This window comes from Python bivittatus, unplaced genomic scaffold (assembly GCF_059951505.1).
Source record: "Python bivittatus isolate LINGU-HERP-01145 unplaced genomic scaffold, Pbiv_v1 ctg000350_np1212, whole genome shotgun sequence".
Lineage (NCBI taxonomy): Eukaryota > Metazoa > Chordata > Lepidosauria > Squamata > Pythonidae > Python > Python bivittatus.
The window spans coordinates 23,870,852-23,891,632 of record NW_028277074.1 but is presented as its reverse complement, the minus strand read 5'-3'; the positions used below and the strand labels follow the sequence as shown (position 1 = coordinate 23,891,632).

Below are 20,781 nucleotides of genomic sequence, written 5' to 3'. Positions count from 1 at the left end.
AAGGCAAGACAATGAACTGATCTTGCATCCAAGTGAGCCACTTAAAGGGCAACTTGGGGGGTGGGGGTGGGAACAGGACCTACCCTTGGCCTTAAATGTGCTGGTGCAGGCCAAGCAAGGTGACCTGCAGGGAGACATACAGCCACAGGTCACAAGTTAGAGACCCCTAATCTAACTGGAGGTGCTAATGTATTTCCATTGCTCCTTTCCACCTTTACAACCTGTCTCCCCATGGAAGGAGCTAACCTATGCACACAAGATAATGAGACTCAGCTATCTAACCATATAGGTACTTGGTCTTATGTTTTTACCTTAGAAATATAATTTACATCTTCTTTTCTTCCACAGGCATGTTAGCTTTCAAATAATACAACATTCCAATGGCCATTGCCTCTAACCATCTTTATTGCTCGTCTGCATCTACTTTCCTTTAAACAACTGCAAATTATACACAAATGGCATCCAAACTTCTGCATCTGACATATTCACAGTCTTATTTTGCATATATAGCCATATTTTGCATGGTTTTAATATGCATTCAAAGTTGCAGAAAGATGTTGTGTTTAAGTTTATACCACATAAAGCCTGCATCATCTTCTGTTCACTTGACAAGTCATACATTTGATCAGGAGTGCCTACACTTCTGCATGTAAGTTTATACAAATAAGGTGAAGACTGGGAAAGTTGTGTGATATTCTTAAAAAAGAAAGATGTGAGATGTTTAAAGACCAAAACTTAATGAATGAATTAGTGCATGGACGTGTGGAAGCAAGGATGGCTTGCAAGTATATATAATGATATCAGCATAAATTAGATTTAGTGACACCTTTTCTGAATCTTCTGTATCCAAATTATTTTGCTTACTACTTCTTAATCTTTTAAGAAGATTAAGCTTTGTAAAACACCAGTTACCCCAAACAGAAATAAAATAAAGGACATATGTGAACTATACTATACTAAATTATACTGCTACACATAGCTATAAACTTTAAAAAGGAATGTTAACATTCACAAGACTTCAGAACATTTTTAACACAACATTATAAAAAAGTGTAAATATAAAATTGGCAGTGCCAGCTAGAAAATAGGTTATAAGTTCAGTTATTTTTGGCATATGTTTTGCATTACTCATTAAACACAGTGACATATGAACTATAGCTACTGATGGAAGGAAAATTATATTAAGTTTTTCTATAACATTTTTAAAAGGTCATATAAATTGCACTAATAGGAATCTACTAATGAATATCAGTCTATTATGCATCCCAATATGGAATGTTTATCTTCAGAACATTCAGTGAATTAAGTACAGAATAGCTTGTGCTATACACCTGAAATAGCGTTCTACAAGGTTAAACCTGGTCATGTTGGGTAGGGAATAGAAAAATATATGGAGATTAACGAAGTCAGTTCTAAATTAAGCCTTTTTGAACAATGTCAGTGTTTCATCTTATATTCCTCCCAATATTCCAAATGTCTCAATGATGTCCTTATATTATGAAGAGAAAATAATATTCCAAATAAGATATCTTCTATCTTGAAAAAACTTTATTATAAAGCAATAATTGGACAACCCAGCAAAACATTCTAAATATATGTATTTATAGTTTACTACATACAGTTTAGCCTGCAGTTTTACTTCTGCGGGAATGCTGCTTTGCCAATTAGCGGTCATGGTGTACCTTGATTATTCCTCTCTGGTTTTTATTTATTGCAATTCTTACTTTAGGTACCTTTTAAAGAATTGTAGTAAGATAGAGCTTTATAGTCTCCTTAGCATTTAGCATGACTGCCCCTATCTACCTTTTCCAAATTTGGTGCTTTTTTCACATCTATCAATATGTCACCTCATCTATCAATATGTTACTAGAAATGATCTAAACAAGGAGAAACAAACTCATTAAATTATCACTCCAAAATCTTATTCCTTTAAGTGAATTTGTTTTAAGAAAACAGCTATGTCCCATAACAAGAAATCAGAATGCCAAAATCAGCATAAACTTGTGTTCCTTGGTTAATATCAGTCCTTCGATGTAAACCAAGTCAGAAAATGAATGCCACAAGGAATACTAGGACTTACTTTACTGATATAGGCTAAAATAATGAAATCTTGAAAGTCTGACAGTGTTTCTCTTTCCCTCTTCTTATACTAAAAAGATTCTGAGTAATCTTCTTTCTCATACCTCCTTCTTTTCCTGAGACAAGTCATGTTTTCCCAATGACTGCAGAGTATTTTCTTCAAAGCCATTTCTACAATTAGTCTCTGTTTTTCTTCCAGTCAGTCTTACTGAGGACCATTTGGGAGTCATTGGCAACATGCACAGTATGTTGAATCATGTATTTAAAGTAGAATTCTTTGTATTTCTAGCCATCATAACAATCCCATCAAAAACCTTATGAAAAATTTCACTGGGATTGAAGGATTCACAAAGAATTTAGAACTTTTCTCTGGATACCCAGAAACATGCAGCCTCCTAATTACCTGGCTATCAAATACTGAATCTTAATCGTCAAAATCTCCCTTTGATTTTCCTGTGATATCTGTTATTTTAGAAGCTATCTGGCTAATTATTTAGTTTATTAATTAATTTATTAGTACATTGCTGTACATCTCCACATATAATTCATCCCATACTTTCACTATATTTTAATTATTTTAGCTCATCTCCAATAGATTCCATGACACTGTTCAGACATTAGAATTCAGAATTACAAATAAACATCATAAGAACCAAAATGAATAGCCATCATAATCCTAAAAACTGAAACAATAAAGCTACATAATTAACACAGATTGAGTAGAACTTCTAACGTCAGCTGAAATGTCTGAGTACCTTAAGACAAGTTGCCACAGTGTCCCCCTCCCACCATCTTCTAATATGGGGCTGCCTGAACTTCCTTAGCAAAACTGGAGAACCACCACAGAAGAAATGCACTTTTCCAACAAGGGCACTGAGAGAAGGAATCATCACTCTTCATGCGCAAGCAGGATGCTTTTACAGAGACCACTGCTTGCAACTCTGTCAAATAGGCAGCAGCAGTCTTTAGCAGGATTGATCAGGATCCTGTATCCTTACTGTCAGGAGCACCGGGAGGAAGAGGGATGTACTTAAGGCATCCCTCGTGGTCAAAACATTTGCCCAACCATAGTGTAATTGTTGCAAAATAGATGAAATATGACTTCATCTAAATAAAGCAGATAGATTTCTTGCAACTGGATTCTGTATTAATTATAGTAGCATTTAACCTATCCTCAAATACAACCATCCATATAACATACCACTGTCCTCCAATCAAGGATGACCAAAGCACAGATCACTATGGTCAATCCTTGTTCCTGAGCATTCCCAAAGCTATTAGAAAGTAATTTAAGAAAGACAGGATATGACAAATAAGATTACTAGCCTGAACACATGGCAGTAATAATCAGCAACTGCAATCTTTTGAACAGTATGTTACTCAGAACTGCATATTGCATTTAAAGGAAGTTATGCAGTTACAATCTGAACACAATTCTCACTGAAGCTTTGATACTGATGTTTCATAAACCTATGCTGAATTAAGGTGGACAGTTCATAATCTCAGTACACTTTCAAGTACACTTTAACAATTTCAAAGTTATCCTTGTAGGTCACCAACAAAGCTTTATATCAAGTATAATGTGTAGGATGTTTAAACCTTATGGAAAATTGCATAGTATGTGCTTTAAAGCCTACTATTTATATGATGGAGAAAGACTGCTACAGTGGAAAATAATTTCAATTATTTTAATTTATTGGAATATGACCAATGGATAAGAAATTTACCATACTTGTAAGTGTACACAATACTTCACAGGCCTATTCTAAAATGAGCCCTGTGGAGTTCAGCAAGACTTAACCCCACTCAAGTTTATTTAGGACTTCAGCTTTAGAGCAAAAAACAAGGAGATATCTGAGCAATGCTTAGACTGATTTGTTTTTACAAATTTTTCTATGAAAACTGTCCAAAGCCAGAAAATCTGTGTAGGGATCACAAGCATGATACAATATTCCTACCATTGTTGCTTTCTTCCAAGAAGCATATTTATTAGTTATAAAATATATTTTAACGCACACCAAAACAAGGAAAGTTTCTTGGAGAAAAGTCATACATTGGGTCACACATATTTTGTCAAAGCCATCACTGAAACTTTTACAAGCATGATATCATTTGATTAGGTCCTTTTTTAGTACCCATGAGAACCCATTTGGTGATATAATTTCTAGTTATCCACAAACACTTCTAAATATAATCTTCTAATGAAGCTATCTTAAAAATCTTTGAAGAAAAATTCCATAATTATCCTTTGCACCTCTCCATAATTAAAAGGAAGGAAAAGTAATCAGAATAAATGGACTTCAAAAATTATAAACATTTTTTAAAAATCGGCTTTTCTTAGTGTTTGTTTGGGGACTGGGGGGGAGGGATGGGGGTAGGGTACTAAGAAACAATACCCTAAGAATATTATCAAAAAAATTTGGAAGATACACAACAGGAGTTATACATCCCAATAAAACCAAATAAGAAAATAAAAATCTGGGAAATTATAGCCTAGTTCATTGTGTTTTGAATATTTGAATTCAGAGTAACAAACAGTGAGGGGGATGAGTTTGAAACCAATCATTGTTTAAAAATATTGTTCTTTGTAAATCCTTGGTTATTTTATCCATGGTTTATTATGTGTAAACCTGGAATCGTATCAGATAAAGAAGTATAGAAACATAAATTGTAGAGTGAGTCAGAAATTGCAAATACATACTGTATAGAATTTAAAAGACAGAAATGAAGAGAAGCATCACTCAACTTCATTTAATTTCCAAACATCCAAGTTCAACAGTTTAAAAGAAAAAAAATTGAGGAGATTCTCCCATTTTAAAAGCAGCATCTTCAAAACATTTCATTGAAGGTTGTCTTAATATGGCAATTCAAATGAATCAAAGCCTTGTTCACCTTAGAGTTGATGAGAGAAATTAAAGAAAGGTAGAAATCTGTACCAATATAAGAGATCCGGCTCCCACTCGGAGCTTTCCCTCAGAATAGCACGGAGTCATTACATAAATACTTAACCAGGACCAAGTGCAAGAGAAAGAGAGACGTTTGCAGCCTAAAACATTGTGTTGGAATACATGGCTATCATGTTGCTTCCCACTCTAACAATTGTTTGAGATGAATTTTTGTAGAACAGTTAAAATGACTTTTCCAACTCCTTTAACACTAATGATCTTTGATGCCCAAGCTAATAAAAACAGGAGCATATAACATCAATATTTTAATGAGTTTTATACACAAGAAGGCACTGGGGTTTATAAAATGGATTTTTGGTTTTAAGTCCCTGCCCCCCATCAATGTTATGCAGAACACTTCTATCCAGTTTTCAGACTGCCCCCCCCTTTCCCAATAGTCACTCACATGATGGGACTGTTGAATTCTATGCAGTATTTTCTGGAAGGCTGTTGTGGGAAAGTAGAAGCAACGAAGCTCATTTGCAGGCCTACTGCATATATTTAAATTTGGATCCAACTAAGCAGAATTCACTCCAGAAATTATGTATAGGATTGCAAATTTAGGTTTCGATTTAAGAATTCATAAATGGAGTTATACTATGGTACATTGTTCCCCACGCATCTAGATGAGGTTCTTCCTACTATACTGGTGATTATTTCTTCAATAATGCTGTACCCAGATTAAGAATTCTGTAAAAATTTTGGACAATTTAGTTAATGCACGCTGACATTTCTATAGTTATTTCATGTTACGTAATTATCACTTTTTTCCATACCTAATGTGTTGGGCTGTATAATATTGACAAAGTAAATCAGGTTGCTGTCTCAGACTTAATTATGTGGCTTTTAAAATATACAAGTCAAACTTTCTGCTCTAGCTATTTTTTAATAAGCTGTCACAGTGCTGTTCTCGGTATTTTCTTCAGGCTGATGTTTATGCATCTGCTCCAACTTATTTTTACCCCTTGTTTTTTTCCTTTGTTTAATAAATATTATATTTGTACAAGTGTCCCCAGCTCTGCTCAAACTATTAATGGTTAGAAGTTATTTCAGGATGCCACTATTCACTTTTGGAGCTTTCCCATCTCTTTTTTGGTTGTTTTCTTATCAGGTAGAGTTATAGGGGGTCAGCCTAGACAGTACTTGGACAGAGAAATTCCAGGGTTGTTGGCTAGACTGGGAAGTCAAAAAACAGCCTGGAAGAAAAAATGGCAACTATTCCCATACCACTGCAAGAAAACATGATGGCTGTAGGCATCTTTACCTTTAATCTCCCTTAGCTACAAACAACGTGCTGTCCAATTTCTAGATGAAGTCTCCATTCACTAAGTGTCTAATATAACTTTTAAAAAATGGAAATATTGTCTCATACATACATACACACACACACACACACACACACACACTATGCTTTTGGATCTGTTTAGATTTCTCTCCCCCTCTTTGGTAATTTATTTTATGTTTTTGAGGAATTCTTTCCACTCAAAAGGGGGAAGTCAGAAACTCAGCAGCTTCTTTTTTTCTTTTTTCTTTCTTTTTTCTTTCTTTTTTATTCTTTTTAGCCTTTTTTGTTTTTACTGATTTATTTATTTATTATTTATTTGTTGGATTTCCCCCCCGCCCATCTCCCCCACAATAGGGGACTCTGGGCAACTTACAAAAAACATTAAAACTATAAATATATCTAAAACACATAATACATCCAGAATTAAAACAATACTAAAAAAGGAAGATCCAAGAAGATGGAAAATCAGACTGCAGACAGCTGGCCACTATGGGGCTAGCCATCCCCTTGCTTGAAGTATTCCCTCCCCACCCCAGGCCAAGTGGCAGAACCAGGTCTTCAAGGCCTTCGGAAGGCCAGGAGTGAGGGGGCTAATCACATCTCCGGGGGCAGAATGTTCCAAAGAGCGGGGGCTACTGCAGAGAAGGCCTGCCTTCTGGACCCCGCTAAATGGAGTTCTTTTACTGAGGGGGTCCGAAGCATGCCCTCTCTGTGTGATTGGGTGGGACGGGTTGAAGACATAGGGGAGAGGCGGTCCCTTAGGTAACCTGGCCCCATGCCATGTAGGACTTTAAAGGTAATAACCAACACCTTGAATTGGACCCGGAAGCAAACTGGTACCCAATGCAGCTCACGGAGTAATGGTGTTACATGGGCCCTTCTTGGGGCTCCAAAAATAGCCCACGTGGCCACATTCTGGACCAGCTGTAGCTTCCAGATACTCTTCAAGGGTAGCCCCATGTAGAGCGCATTGCAGTAGTCTATCTGGGAGATAACAAAGGCATGAGTGACTGTTTGAAGGGCATCCCGATCCAGGAAAGGGCATAACTGAAGCACAACCCGAAGCTGTGCAAAGGCCCTCCTTGCCACGGCTGCCACCTGTTCTTCAAGCAGGAGCCGTGAGTCTAGGAGGACCCCCAGATTACGGACTGGGTCTGTCTGGGGAAGTGCCACCCCATCGAGCACCAAAGATGACAAAGTCCTGGATATAGAGGAGCCATTAACCCACAGCCACTCCGTCTTACCAGGGTTCAGCCAAAGCCTGTTGCTCCCCATCCAGACCCTTACAGCCTCCATGCACCGAGAAAGGGCAGTCACAGAATCACTTACTTCACCTGGGATGGAGATGTATAATTGCGTATCATCAGCGTACTGATGATACCTCATCCCATGGTGACGGATGATCTCACCCAGCGGTTTCATGTAGATGTTGAAAAGGAGCGGAGAGAGAACCGAACCCTGTGGCACCCCACAAAGGAGGGGCCGAGGATGCGACCTCTCGCTCCCTATCAACATTGATTGGGATCAGCCCTGAAGAAAGGAGGTGAACCAGCACAAGACTGTGCGGCCCACCCCCAAGTCCCTGAGCCATCCCAGTGGGATACCGTGGTCGACGGTATCTAAAGCCACTGAGAGGTCAAGGAGAGCAAGGTTGGTCACACTTCCACCATCCCGCTCCCGCCAGAGATCATCCATAAGTGCGACCAATGCCGTTTCTGTTCCATAACTGGGCCTGAAACCTGACTGGAAGGGGTCCAGATAATCTGTTTCCTCCAGAACCCTTTGGAGCTGTGAAAACACCACTTTCTCAACCACCTTCCCCAGAAAGGGGAGGTGGGAGACTGGACGAAAGTTGTCCAGTACGGTAGGATCCAGGGAGGGTTTCTTGAGGAGGGGGTGCACCAGCGCCTCCTTGAAGACGGCTGGAAACACTCCCTCCTGCACGGATGTGGTAACCATCGCCTGGATCCAACCACATGTCACCTCCTGAGCTGCTTTCACCAGCCAGGAGGGGCATGGGTCAAGATGGCAAGTGGTGGCCTTTATAGTCCCTAGGACCCTGTCACTTCCTCAGGAACAACAGGATCAAACTGTTCCCAGATAACTGGGTAAAAACGGTCCCCCGGTATCTCCCCAGACCCTGCCCCACACTCGGAGTCTAACTTGGAATGAATCCGAGCGACTTTGTCCTGAAGATGCTTTGAAAATTCCTCCGCATGGTCCTGCAAATGGACCCCCACATCCCCCTTGCCAAGGAGGGACCTCGTGATCCTAAACAGGGCCGCCGGGCAGCATCCTGCGGACATGATAAGGGTGGAGAAGTATTGACGCTTCGCCACCCTTACTGCCACAATGTAGGCCTTGACAGCAGCTCTAACCTGTGTTCGGTCGGATTCAGTCTTTGTTTTCCTCCAGCGGCGCTCTAGACGTCTCTTGACCCTCTTCAGCATCCTCAACTCCTCCGTAAACCACGGGGAATGTCGGGGCTGATGTGGCAAGAGAGGTTGCATAGGCGCGATCCTGTCCAAGGCCCCAGCCGCCTTCCTATTCCAAGCAGCAGCCAAGGCCTCCGCTGGACCGTGCAGCAGGTCCACAGGAATATCCCCCAGCTCCCTCTGAAACCCTGACGGGTCCATCAGGCGCCGGGGGCAGACCAATTGCATGGGTCCTGCCTCCCTGCGGAGGGGGGTGGCATAGGAGAAATTCAGGGTCACCAGGATGTGTTTTAGTATCTCAGTTTTGTTAAACTTGTTTTGTTCATCTATTTTTTCCTTTTATTATTTATTAGCAACACACAATTCCTTTTATTATTTATTAGCAACACACACACACACCAAGTAACAACCTGATGGAGATTTCAATATAAGGTAATGTAGCTTAAGGCCGAAATCTTTATTACGTAACAAATACTGTACCTTAATGTATGCTCTTCTTTCATCTCATTTCCAACGTTATATTTAATTTTGAATAAAAAAGCCAAATAATCATTATGGTTGTAATGTTAATATCCTAAACTGTACCTAATATTGATAGAATATCCACTTTTCCCCCCTCTTCTCTATATTCAATACTCTATGGTACCTAAATAATAGAATGTTAAGAATTTAAGTGTATCATATAAGTATCACTGTATTGAAATAACATATTGTATCAAGATTTATACTAACACAATAAAAAGGAAAAAAATTCTGGCATAGCTTAACAGGTAGGAGCATGAATCAACAAGTCAGCCTTAAACTCAAATCTGTTGCTATAAACCATTAGAAGCTTTTACGAGAATCACCTTAAGTTCTGCTATTAATGTATGGTGAATAATATAACACTGACTTATCTTACAGGGTGTTCTAAGAAGGAGAATGAGATAATGTATTTGAAGCAGTATGATCACTTTCAAGTACCATACGAATGTTAAATATTTAATTTCTCCCCTCTATGTGCACATCAGTATATCTATGTGGTTTGATACAGCTTTTTGACTTAGCATGATTCATGAACCAATCTGCTGTAGTTTATAAGTTAAAAGTTTCTTTCTTAGAATGGGTTTCTACATCAAGCTAAGTCTAAAACCATATTATGAGAATGTCACCTCACTGAACCACTGCTGGTATTGTTCCTGGCATTTCAATTTTGAGTATATTTCTTGTTCTCATAAAAAGGTTTCATCAAAATGATGAAATGTGCATTGTGACAAGATGCACCCCTTACGTACTTGCATGTGACACCATAAGTGCAAAAGTGGCAACGTTTGTGTTGTGATTCACATTTTGTCATTTTCAACTCTAGTCCTACCACATATGCCTGTGCTTTTCTTCCCATATTGTTTACTTTTTATAAACTGCCATCAATTTAGACAAATATGACTATATGTTTGAAAATATACATCACTTCTTCATTGAGTTTATTGTATTACCTTAGAATATTAGCCATTTTTATATAGTATTCTGAAGTCAACACAGTTTTCAGCCTCTTATTTGTTATGATAATATTTTTCTTTATTTCTCCTTGAGTTTCTACAACTACTTTCCTGTAAATTTCTTAAGTCTTTTAGGGCTGTGTAGCACTTCTGATTCAATTCCAAGATGCTCTGGAGCACATGAAGATGCAAACATAGCCCCTGTCTGCAATTGTTTAAAGCAGCTGTGCTTTTCCCAGAACTGCAGCAATGTGAACCTGTCAAAAGATATAGTTGCTTTAAAGAAGCAGTAGATAAGCTCTCCAGAACACCTTTGTGGAACTCAGTCTGAAACACTGCATAGCCCAATTATCTATGCTGGCATAAAATATTTAATTTCTTTCTTTTGTGATCTTTATATATTTTATAATATTATTTTGTAATTTTTAATTGTTCCATCTGGACCACTATTTGTATTTCAATACTTAACTATATTTTCCCTGTGTCTCATAAATTAGAGGTTGAGTATGTGATCCTCCTAGTTATGACATTTACCTGCAACTTTCAAATGAAATATTGCTGTTTACTCTTCTGTCTTTTCATATCTATTGTGATGTCAAGTAGAATGCTTGTATCTGCTAGGATTACCTCTCATCATCCAGTGAGACTCCAGGGACTCTTTCTATCACCCAATGATATTAAGTCTTATGAAATAAACCAACAAATTGGGAAAATTATAAATACAGAAGGATGAATATCTCCAGAAAAACATGTTTTGTTTTGTTTTTTTCATATAGCTTTGACCCTTGCCTATCACCAAGTGTCTGCTTCTGTTTTCTGGTTCATTCTGGCACCCTGCCTGTGATGTAGTACTTTTTAAAAAAACGTAACTAATTATAACAAAATAGAAAATTATGTTAATTACAAAAACAATGTTCTTCTACAAGATGCTGTTATGCAGTTTCTTGTATAACTATAACATTTTTTCCTATTCCATTGCAGTTGCATTAACTTACAAGTTACTGATTCTCTTGACTTAGGCATATTTGCTCTGGGCCACCTATTGTTGTTTGGAATTCTTGGTAAAAACCATTGAGGACGTGAATTGTTCCTCACTCTGCAAAAAGCTTCCTGAAAGAATATAAAGGAACAAAGTCTTCCCAAGAGTATAAGCAAAATTCTTTATACAGAAAATACTGCATTTGTACAGGAACTAATGAATCCAGTACCACAAGTCTTGCTAGATTACATGTAGAGTTGCACAGATGCATCATTTCTTAAAGAGGCAATAAGAGTATGGTAGGCAATAATTTGACTGGGGTAATTTTAGTTCTATTGTTGGTTTACCTGCATGCCCTGAGCACAAAACACACACTTCGTACTCGTATTAAATGTTCCAAATACAGTAGTTCTAGGTACTTTCTACTCAATAACAGGCAAAAGAGTAGGAAATAACCAGAAATATATATGTGCTATATTTAAAGCTTTCACGGCACATGCATATATCACACTAAAACCCAGTTACTATGCCTAAAAATACGAATAGCCACATGTGCAAACTAACAGTTACGCTTTTCCTATTTTCTTTCCTATCTTTCCCCAATCTGGCAAAAAGACAAGAGAATATAATCCTGATTAGTTTGGTAAAATTCTGTTGAACTAGCAATACCACTTAATTATAGAGCTTGTTCAATCTATCTCACTGGCTATTATTATTGAGATAAAATTAGGGGAGACTTCATGTAAGCCACTTTCAAAAGATAGGATATAAAATGCTAATGGTGATAATACTACTTACAATGACAATAATAATAACAACAATAACAATATATTTATGTCTCTCTGGTGGCTATTTACCTATAATTATTGTTCCACAATTCCTTCCTGAATCTACTTTCTTTGTTGCGATACCTGAATTGGCAACACATAACCTACATAAATTGCATTATATGGTTTCATTGGAAATTAAGAGGGTATAAACTTTTTCACAAGATAATCTCTGTATATCTTGAAAACAAGGGGAGCTCTCAGCTGCCTTTCTCAAACATTTAGTGCATATGATGCACTAAAAAGGACACCATTTATGCAGAACAGATGTGGCTTAATAGTCAAACGACTGATAGTTTATTGGCAAAATATGACTGATCCATTTTTGAGTATCAAAACACAAACAATACTGTCATTTTACAAAAACAAGACATTTTTTCTAACAGCACAATTTGTTATACATGCTCCTTCAAGTTGAGAAGGACTTTGATTCTATGAAATACTTTGCATGGGATTAACATTGCATTTTTCCTCAACTGGTTTACATGACTAGACATATGACACTACCTTAATAAATCTGGTAGCTAACAAGGCAGTAATGTTGCTCCCTTGACTTGATGAACAAGTTACCCCAAAAATGCTACCAAATATAGTATCCTTGGATGTACAAGCTCAACTGGGTTAGTCTAAGTACCAAAAATCCGATGAATTAAGCTTTTTCATGTAACCTAGATTGAACATTTTAACTGTCTTGCCTTAATTACATCTTTAAAGGCAGTGCCAATACCTTACTATGCTGAGAATTATACCATATCTCAGATCTTTGGACAAGCAAAGACAATCCAGAAACCCACATACACCCTAGCAAACCCAAACTGGTAAAGTTAAATACTGAATTTAGAGCTCAACATTATGGTGTCCAGTCTTTCATTTGCTGCCCCAACAGATCTTACTCTTAACTATTAAGTAAATTAAAAAGAATTCTTTCTCAGGTTTGGTCTCTTTGGAAATAGGAAATATAGTTCAATAAGGTCTGTACTTACTGGCCACAACTCTTTGTTTTTCAAACAGCCTCTTCAATTCTTACCTGGAGATACCAGGGATTGAATTTGGGATGCTTTGCATACAAAGCCCATGGTCTATTACTAAGATCATATTTTCTGCTTTATACATCCCAGAGATTAAGGCTGTTGACTTTCATCCAGAGGCCAGATAAACTTAAATGTATTACTATTACAATGATTTTTTCCAACTCAGGTATGAATTACAGGATGCCATCTGTGCTCATTGTCTCTCCATCCTTGAAGTTTGTCTGCAGGAAAAACCATCAGCATCTGCCTTTTGGCTGGAATCCAGTATCTGATCATTATCTGTGTGGTTTGACTCACACAAAAAAGAATGTAGGGATCCATGTTGTGTAGTACTCAAATAGCAGGAATGCAAGCTGCTGAGATGGCTGCATTGTAGAAAAGGAGCCCCAAAAGAACAGAGCAAAAAAAATGATAAAAATCTAGCTTGCGATGGATTTTTTTCTGAGATTAATGTATTTCATTACCAACAACCTAACACTCACCTAGTGTTGATGAATTATGTAACGGACTTAGTATATTAGTACCAGTTTACAGAAAGAGCTGGGAAATCTTACTATATGGTAGTGTACAGTCGAGTTGTTCTTTCAGTTGCTTGGTAAACAGATCAAAACATACAGATCAAGCATTTGAAAAGTGATGACAGTTTATTTCAATTATTTATGACAATTTATCATAATGTACAGTAATGGTACTTGTTGCATAGTGAAGTCTCTGTAATAAGAACCCTCAGTAGAGCACTCTTCCTACTGCTTCTCTTACATTAGACATAACGGTTAATATTTTATGACTTCTTACTGTAAGAGGAGGACATACTGCTACATTTTTACATATAAGGTCATGAATTTATACATTCATTCACATGTGTAACTGCCAGTAATACAAGCAATTCAATAAACTTTAAATTTCTGGTTCTTCAAAGCAGACAAGTTCTACATATTAATTGTTCCTCTTCAAGCACCCCAATACCAAGCCCTGATTTCAATACTGTCAAGTAATTATATGTAGGACAGAAGTACAAGTATTCACATGCTTGGACATAATGCTATAATGCTTATTCCCACCATTTATTTCTGTCTCCAAGGAGACTGAATTTTTTACGTACAGTAAATGAACAGTGTATATAGGGATTAGCATTAGAGAAAGGCAGATACATACGTAAGATTTTGGTGTTACATTTTTAAGAGGATTCCAACAAACTGAAACATATTTGAGAATGGCAAAGAGGATGACTAGTGAAGAAAGACTGGAGGAACTGGAATGATTAGCCTTGAGAAGGACTGGGGGGTGGAGAAAGAGAGAGAGAGAGAGAGAGAGAGAGAGAAAATAGCACTCTTCAAATACTTATAAGGTATCACACAAAGGTAGGTCAAGATTTGTTCTCTATTGTTCCAGAGTAAAGGACATAACCATTTAACTTACAGGAAGGCAGATTTGATGGTGAAATCAATTACCTGGAGGCAGTGGGCTCTGCTTCACTAGATGTGTTTTTAAAAAGGCTAGGCATCTTTGGGGATGCTTTAATTTGCATTCCTGTGCTGAACAGTGGTTGGATTCAGTGGACCCTTCCAACACTACAGGTAGTCTTTGACTTACGACCATTCATTTAGTGACCGTTTGAAGTTACGACAGCACTGAAAAAAGTGACTTATGACCAGTCCTCATGCTTATGACCGTCACAGCATCCCCGCAGTCATGTGATCAGAATTTGGCCACTTGGCAACCGGCATGTATTTACAACAATTGCAGCATCCCAAGGTCATGTGATTACCATTTGCGACCTTCCCAGCCGGCTTCCAAGTAAAATCAATGGAGAACCACGTGATTCACTTAATGACTGCATGATTTGCTTAATGACCATGTGATTCACTTAACGATTGCTGTGATTTGCTTAACGACTGCTGCAAAAAATGTAAAATCAGGTGGAGTCATGAGATGCCTCGCTTAACGACTGCACTGCTTAAAGACGAATCTTCCAATCCCTACTGCGGTCGTAAGTCAAGAACTACCTGTATGATTCTAAGATTGACTTTTTTCCTTGCAATTTATTGAACACAGATTATTAGTAAACTTTTAAAAAAAAATTAAGTAAAATTCATATTTAATTCAATTCAAATTGGATTTGCTAATAAGATTATATTGCTAATTAATTGTATATTTCAGTTTTCGCTACTGCAATAACAGAACACTCTAACAATTTTCAAAATTTACTTTAAAATGATCAGTAATTTCCACTGTAAAAGCCTACTGCAACATATGCAATGAATATTGCTACCATGCAATATATATTCTTGTGCAACATGAGCATATCAAATATGAGATTCAATAAAACTGTTAAGTAGCCTACAGTAATTTGGAGGCAATGGTCAGCAGTTCATCAATTTTGCTAACCTTGACAGACAGCCAAAATTTGTGGGCGCCACCAGACCTGTCCTCTCCTGGGTCAGGAGACAAGCAAGCTCTCACCTCTGATGTCACACAAAGTTTTGAAAGTATTCAAGATCAAGAAGAGAACATAATGCTTTCCAAGTATCTCTAAAGCCCAGGGAAAGGTAGTGTGCTTACTCTTTTCCTGAGCCTAGATAAGGATAGGAGGTTGCTCCTGATGTCATGCTGTGTTTTAGAGAAATTTCAAAAGCTCAGCATGCGTTCAGGAGAGATCTCCCCCTCCCCCTCTCCGTTTAATTTATCCAGGACCTGGAGAAGCACGGAAGCTCATTCTTGATACAATACTAGATTTTAGAGGCATACAGGAGCAATGAGATGTCTTAGGACTCTATGGCTGCCCATGAGCCCCAAGAGGAGGTCAGAGACCCCACCTGTCTCCTGCAAGACAAAAAGATGCACTCACTATTGGAAAATGCGTAATTTATGCAAAGATGTTTCTCATCAGGGAAATAATTTCACTATTCATTCCACAGTAATACTAAATCCACTTTTAACTACACCGGTGCTCTATACATGTTTACAGACATGTAATTCCCATTCATTTTAATTTAACTTAAGTTTTTAAATGGGCTGACATTCAGTATATAAATATGTTTCTGATTGTGGTGCTAGACCACTCAAGGAGGAAGCTGCCAACTTTAATTAGCTTACTTGTATTTGAAATAAATGTTTTACAGAACACATATATACACAAGTAATTGTGTTAGTGGCGGTGGCAGCAACAGCAGAAGACAACATTACCTTTATTTAACATTATGTTAAAGGGTTTAAAATCTTTAGACTATTGCTTCCAAGATACCTCTCAGTTAAGCTGTTCCTTCTCACGCCTTATAAATTGTACATATGTTTTTCTGTACCACTTGGCTTTTTAAACTTGTTCAAATCAAATACATCTGATATTTTAAGTTAAATTCTGCCCAAGAGTGGCCAACTGTCAGAACACAGAAAATACTGCAAGTACCATAGGCAGTTAGATTAATCAATTTACATACCTGTGGTTTCTCAAGTTCCCGAGCCTAGTCATGTGTACACTGTCTTCATTTTCTTATAGAGAGCAAAAAATAACTTCTACCAATGTTTGTATTTGGTTTTCACACTGCCATCTATAGTTAAATAGGAGAAATTAAATATCTGTTACATCTCTTGTAGCTGACTGTCACATCCAAAACTCTAGTCTAGAATACATGAAAAAGTCTCAGGCATTCCCACCAATATATGCATAATGTCCATTATTTTTTTACAATGTAATCCAATACATGTGTAATCAAAAGTAAACCTCACTCACTCCCAGAAAGTTCAGTATAGGATTTCAGCCTTTATGTATTAATTTCATTTAATTCAAATTATATGAAAGGTAGGAAAAGTAAAATGTCCTCCCTGCTTTAATGAATGTTTTATCTGCTACATTGCCCAATATAATAGAATATAAAAGTATAGCAAATTATCCCTAATTTTCTAGTAATAAATGAAGAGGTTCCAGCATAAGCATGCAGTTTACATGAAACAATTCTTCTACAAAATATGTACACATTTTGGAAGCTAGTAAATGAAATTTAAAGGAAACAAAGATATGTTTAAGAGAACCTTGATACGGAACACATTAACCTCAACCAACAAATCCATCACCCTCATCAGCAATCCTTACCATTTTATTATTATTTTATCTTTCATATTCTTAAATTTTTGTACGCCTCTTGCAAGCAAGTCCAATGAGTCTCCTATCATAGAAGTTTTTTTCTTGCAATGCTATTCCACTGCCATCACAACTACTGTACTAATAAAACTTCAGTTGGAGGAGAATCGCTTAAATTAAAATCTGGACACAAGTTGGTGATTATTTTATCTAAAACCAGATTCCAAGGCTCCCTTGCCTCTTGCATACAGGGCAGCAGGCGAGTCTCCCGCTCCCTCGAAATCACTCCCGAATGAAGACCGTGCTTTGCACATGGTAAGCAAGACTCGCTGCCCACTCGGTGCCAAGCCACTTGTCAAGGGGTCTACATGCTGCCTGCGCTCTCTTCCCCTCTACAGCTCCTCTAAGTCGACGTCGCAAAGTAAAAACAAAACAAAAGGTGGTCCCGATGTGCCCGCTGACGTAGCCAGAAGCCACACCATACACACATCTAGTTTACAGTTACATGCGTGTGCATTTTTAGACTGTCAGTGGTTGCGGGATGAAGGGGAGGGAAAACAAACCTGATTTTTCCCTCCCTCGATTCACGCTCTCTCGCGTTCTTCCACTTCCATCCAGCAAAAGGAAGATATCAAGTTGTAAACCGTAATCTCTGAGACCGAGAAAGACCGACTAGCACCCGCGACGCACACATACCCGGAGCCCTCCCGGACTCACTATTGGCTCTTGGATGCTGGCCTCCCATCTGTTGTCCCGCTCCCTCCTCCTCCTCTTCCTCCTCCTCCTCTTTCCCCTCCCCAAATGCACGTCTGCAGCCACCACCGGCTGACAATGCGGTGGAAACGGGTGTTGCCCACCTGCGCACATGGGCTTCAGCTCTCCCTCGCGCGCACAGACGCTCTTCCTGCTGGTGCCGCAGGATGAAGTGTCTGCTGCTCTTTGCAGCTCTCTGGGCTCCCCCCACCCCTCTCGCGCAGCCCGCTCCAAACAGCCAGGGGGAGCCTCACACTGCGGGTGCCGCTCCTTCGCCGCTTGGGATTCCTAAGGAGGGAGGGAAAACGAGCAACTCCTCTCCTGCCCCTGCACACGCCGCGATTCCCGCCCCAGGCGGGCCGCCAAACGCGCGCGCGCGTCCTTTGTGGGACGCATTCCTCCCGCCGGCTCCCCTCGCCAGCGCCGAAGAGCTAGCAAACTCCTGGCTCATCTATAGCCGGCTCCCTCCCTCCCTCCTCCTCCTCCTCCTCTTCCTCCCCCCTTGCTTTTTGATCACATGCCCAAGTCTCCAGGCGCCGCTTGCTGAGCGCAGCCCTCTCGCCAGCCTGCCTGCTGCCTACACACAACCAGTCCACCCCCTCTACCCGCCTGTACTGAGGGACAGCACACACGCACTCGCACACGCACAAACACCTGCCTGAGGCACATAAGTCACCTGACTACGCTGCCTTCTCCACCGCCCTCTTCCTTTCCGATCATCTTCCACCACCACGAAAACTCGGTCCAGCCCACCTGTCTGCGTTCCCTCCCAACCACTCGTGCACCCACCCACCCACCGACCCAGCAGTCCCTGCAAGCTAACCGTCCACCCACACAGCCATGCAGAGCAAGAGCGAGCGAGAGAAAACGGGCGGCAGAAACGCGAATGACACGCCGAGACCCATTTCCCCCACAGCGTGCATCACTCTGGATGCACACAAAGATCAGCTACTGGCCAAAAAACGTGGACCGCCCCCACTGAGAAGGAAAACGGGGCGGGGAGGGGGGAGAAAGACCTCAAGGAAGTTGAGCCATGCACTCTTGTCATTTAAGACATTGCTGTGGTCTCAAATTGGGTCTATGATGAGTGAAAGCACTTGGATTTTAAACAGTTTCACTCAACTTCCAAACAAAACTTATTTGCTTGGAAGGAAGTGCAGTTCAGATCTTTTCTGACTCTGGCATACAAGGCTGGAAATGCCTTAGTCATCTCAATCTATAACAATTCAATCTGGAGGCTCGCTGAACTCAGTGGAATCATTTCTGAGGTACTTATGCTTACATGGTACCTGTACCAGGCTACCTAAATCAAAGGATTTGTTTGAAAATCAAGATGCTGCTCCTCGCTGAAGTTAATGACAGCCTTATCTTTGAGTTGTGTGGGATTGCATCAGGCAGTACAGCAGATGTCCAGGCAGTAGGCCTCTGCGCATGCCCTTCCAGTAATGGTAATACTGTTTGTTCCAGGTAGCTTGTCCTGCAGAAGGATATTGTACCTTCACCAATGTTGAATTAGGACTCAGCTCCTTTTATGCAGGTGAACTGCTCTGCAGGGGCAGCTCGTCTTTCATCTCAAACGGCCAAATTTATTGAGCCAGTTTTATTTTATTTTATTTTATTTATTTTATTTTTTATTTATTTATTTATTCAGTTTATATAGCTGTCCATCTCACGGTTGTGACTCTGGGTGGCTTACAATTAAAACATAAGCAGTACCCCAAAAAATCAAAAAATAAAACAGCCATACAAACATTACAAACAATTAAAAACCATACAGTACAATCACCAGGAGAGTTGATGCACGTTGGCTATACAGTACTGGCACAGTATTCTACTCTAATGTCTAAACCTATTTAGACATCCAAGCTAAATTTTAATTTATTTTGGACAATCCTATACATATATCTCAGAAACAATCCTATATATTAATTTATTTTGGACAATCCTATACATATATCTCAGAAACAAATCCAACTGAGTTCTTTGGGACTTTCTCATAAATTAGGTAGAATCACACCTTAATTTCTTCTAGCAAATGTGGTTGACTTGTAGGCTTGGAGTATAGAGGGCCCTAAATAGATGGATTGTCCAAGGCAGTCTGGATATTTCCATTACCCATAAAATGAAATCTAATTCAAATCACGTTTGACTCCTGATGATTTCACATGCATCTCGGTGTAGTTTTCTTGGCAACAATACAGAAGAGTGTTTTCTATTTTTGCTGGGATACTAAAAAATTAGGTTATTTATGTTACCCAAAATGCAAGTACAACCTTTCCAGCTTTACTCCTCTGCAACCTGTTATTAGCAGAAAAAACATTTGTGCCTAAAGAAGACCTTTGAGCTGGGAATCTACATTGGACTTTTAAGAACACATTGTTAATGAAATCTGTTGCAGCAAGATTCCTAGTAAAAAAAACAATGGGTATCCATCTCAATTTTGTAAAGAGGCTGCAAATGTTTTCCACGCAAGTTCAGTGGGATCCATAGAGTTATGGCTGAAATGAGATGAGAGTTTATTTTCAAGACACTTCTCCTGACCTTACAAACATGGGAGGGACCACATTCAGTTTTCCACTTTACATAAACCTGTCAGACCCAAAGGAACTATTCCTGCTCCTAAACAAAACCCCTAATCCTGCCCTTGCTGAAAATAAATACTACTCACCATTAACAAAGGCAGGATGAAATTGACTAGAGGCACTGAAGATCCAGCCCTCTGGGATTGATTAAAGCAAGCCTAATAGGGAAATTGAAGCAAAATAACTGGGTGAGAGGCCCCTAATCCCATCAAGATTTCTCACTTGCTAACAAGAGACAGTGGCTATTTCCAGCACCCCTGCCTCCTCTAAAAAACAGTGTTTCTTAACAATAAAACAATAATTCCTTAT

General features: G+C 39.1%; 1 long non-coding RNA gene across 1 annotated transcript in view; it reads right to left on the bottom strand.

Moving 5' to 3' along the window:
- LOC112540921 (uncharacterized) overlaps positions 1 to 18,467 on the bottom strand; it is an 82,725-nt gene extending 64,258 nt beyond the window's left edge. The window contains exons 1-2 of the long non-coding RNA XR_015796807.1: positions 17,995 to 18,467; positions 16,497 to 16,607 (exon numbers count right to left, since the gene is read on the bottom strand). This is a non-coding gene — a long non-coding RNA (uncharacterized LOC112540921). The remainder of the gene's footprint in view (positions 1 to 16,496; positions 16,608 to 17,994) is intronic.
- Positions 18,468 to 20,781: the final 2,314 nt, after the last annotated feature.